This window comes from Propithecus coquereli, unplaced genomic scaffold (assembly GCF_000956105.1).
Source record: "Propithecus coquereli isolate 6110/MARCELLA unplaced genomic scaffold, Pcoq_1.0 Scaffold117, whole genome shotgun sequence".
Classification (NCBI taxonomy): domain Eukaryota; kingdom Metazoa; phylum Chordata; class Mammalia; order Primates; family Indriidae; genus Propithecus; species Propithecus coquereli.
In genome coordinates this window covers 1,557,450-1,560,350 of record NW_012135747.1, presented here as the reverse complement: position 1 = coordinate 1,560,350, position 2,901 = coordinate 1,557,450, and the positions used below count along the sequence as shown (strand labels likewise).

Genomic DNA, 2,901 nt, shown 5'->3' with positions numbered 1-2,901 from the left:
ACCATGCTGCTTTCCAAGGTAATACAGTTAAATAGTTATTGTATTAGGATAAAGGGATTCTTTTTTTCTTCATAAAATTATTCAAACACAGAATAAAGAAGAAAATATATTCTATAGTAATGAAGAGTTATTCATTGGTAGGTTAGGGGGACAGTTAAGAGATAAAAATCTTACAAGTCAGAGAGATATCTTATTTATTTAACAAACATTTACAGTACTTCCTTGGAGTACTCACGGGCACTGTTATAAATATTTACAAATATTAATTTATTTAATTCTCATAACTTTATGAAGTAGGTACTATTATTACCCATGTTTTATAGATGAGGAGACAGAAGCACCAGAGATAAGTGACTTGCCCAGAGCCACACACAAGTAAATGGTGGAGCTGGGATTCCAGCTCACGTGATCTGGCTCCAGAAAGGCATAGACTCAGCATGCCTATTTGCCTTGTCAGTTTAGTCTACTAGACATTTACCGTGAGACTCTGTCTCAACAACGACATTTATCATTATTGCTATGTACCAGGGACTGTGCACAATGCTGAGGAATCAAATATGGATAAAATATGGTTCCTATCCATAAGAAGCTCTTTCCCTTTGAGGATAAAGATTGGAGCAAATCAAATGTTAATTAAAACCACAAGAATTTTAGAATGCATGTTTAGAATATGTGTTTTATAGGCCCTTAATAATTTTTTACCCTGAGGATTATATCCCCAAGTTGGAGAATTTTTTAATTCATAGCTCTTCTACCTTGGCATTTTAACTTTCCCCCTAAAGTACTAAGAAGAGCAGAGTCCCACAAAGCCAGATAGAGGTGTTAGTCTTCTTTATACTCTTGTACATGAAATTGTTGATTTAAAATGTAAGTATACTAAGCACTTACAGTATTTCATTAAAAAATAATATGGCAACAACACATACAGCAAAGCTCTTTGTGCTTAGTTATATACCTCTGTTTCAGTTCAGAGAAGAGACTGACTTGGCTGTTAGTGTTGTGTATGAAATGTGGTAGCCATAACAGTGAAGTATGTACCTAAAATATTATAATACCTTGATGAATTTCCCTCAGCTAGACAGGGATAAGCATATTAAACAGCCCTCAGAATTGTTGAAGTGGTCTCTAAGAATTGCTTAGCTATTACTGTGTTTGCCTTGAGCCTTGCTTCCTATCTTAGTTGTTTTTTGTTTTTTTTTTCACACTCAGTATCCTCAGATGATTTTTTTGTTTGTTTGTTTCAGGGTATTATGAGGGTACAAACATTATGGTTACATTTTATGTCTTTGCCTCACCCAAGCGAGGGTTAGAGGCATGCCCTTCCCCCCTACAATGCTCCCCATGTCCTTTAGTTGCGGGGTTACCCCCCCATCCCCCTAATCCCTGGATGTATTACTGCCATGTGATCACCCTAGTGTTCATCAGTTAGTACCAATTTGATGGCGAGTACAAGTGGAGCCCATTCTTCCGATCTTGTGATACCTCACTTTGGTAATGGGCTTAAGTTCAATCCAGGAAAATATAAGAGGTGCTAGATCACTGTTATTTCTTATGATCGAGTAATATTCTATCCTATCTTAATTGTTTTTGCTTCCTGTGAATTCTAGGAGCCCAAGTTGTGATGCTTTTAGTATTTACATCTAGAATGTAAGATCACGTTTTTTATGGACAGCATTGTTGCTTTTGGAGTTAAGTGAATTCAGTTAAAAGCAAGGACATGCTTGTAGATGGGACGATCCTTGTAGAAGCAGAAATGAGGCAGAGGTTAAGCAGTTCTGCTGTTTCGGAAGACTTGAGATGGTATTGTAAGTGATTTATAAATATTAACTCAATCCTTAGACTGATAAGGTGGGTACTATTATTATCCTTATTTTATAGATGAGGAAACAGAAGTACAAGAAATTGAGTGACTTGCCCAAGGCAATAAACAATGGAGTCACTGATTTTAATGTCCCTATATTGAAAGGGGGTAATCTATATACTTTCTTATTTCTTTGAGAAAAAAAATATTAGAATGAATATTAAAAACTTTGATTTGATTTTTATTAGTGGTCAGTTTAGAATAATATTACTCTAAGGATATATACATTTACACATTTTTCTTATTTGTTATGCTTTAGCAGGGTTTTTTTGTTTTGTTTTTTTGAGACAGGGTCTTCCTCTGTTGCCCAGGCTGGAGTGCAGTGGCACAGTCATGGCTCACTGCATCCTCTAACTCCTGGGCTCAAGTGATCCTCCTGCCTCAGTCTTCCAGGTAGCTAGGACTACAGGTGCATGCCACCACACCCAGCTATTTTTTGTAGAAACAGGGTCTCACTATGTTGCCCAGGCTGGTCTCAAATTGGGCTTAAGTGGATCCTCCTACCTTGGCCTCTCAAAGTGCTGGGATTATAGGTATAAGCCACTGTGCCCGGCCCTAAGCAGGTGTTTAAAATATCCTTTTTTACTAGAAAAAATTAAGATTTAAAATACTTAAAGAATTATGTATGTCTAAAAGAGCTGTATATGTCTAAAAGCAAATTGGTAGAGTCTTTTTGCATATTTACAGTTTAACTGCAGCAACAGTTAAAATTTTGTGAGCTTGTAGGCAATCTCCTTTTATTTGTTTGACTCTTTCAGATTTTATGGTTAAGAAAATGACTTCTTTATCACAAGAATGGAAAGACAAATACCACATGTACTCACCATTAAATGGGTACTAATTGATCAACACTTACGTGCACATATGGAAGTAACATTCATCGGGTGTGGGGAGAAGGGGATGGGTAAATTCACACCTAATGGGTGTGGTGTACGCTGTCTGGGGGATGGGCACATTTGTAGCTGACTCGGGTGGTGCAAAGGCAATTTATGTAACCAAAGCGTTTGTATACCCTTAATATTCTGAAATTAAAAAAAAAA

General features: G+C 36.7%; 1 protein-coding gene across 1 annotated transcript in view; it reads left to right on the top strand.

The window, feature by feature from the left end:
• Positions 1 to 2,901, top strand: part of KIF1BP (KIF1 binding protein) — a 64,034-nt gene that overhangs the window by 39,776 nt on the left and 21,357 nt on the right. The window lies entirely within an intron of this gene.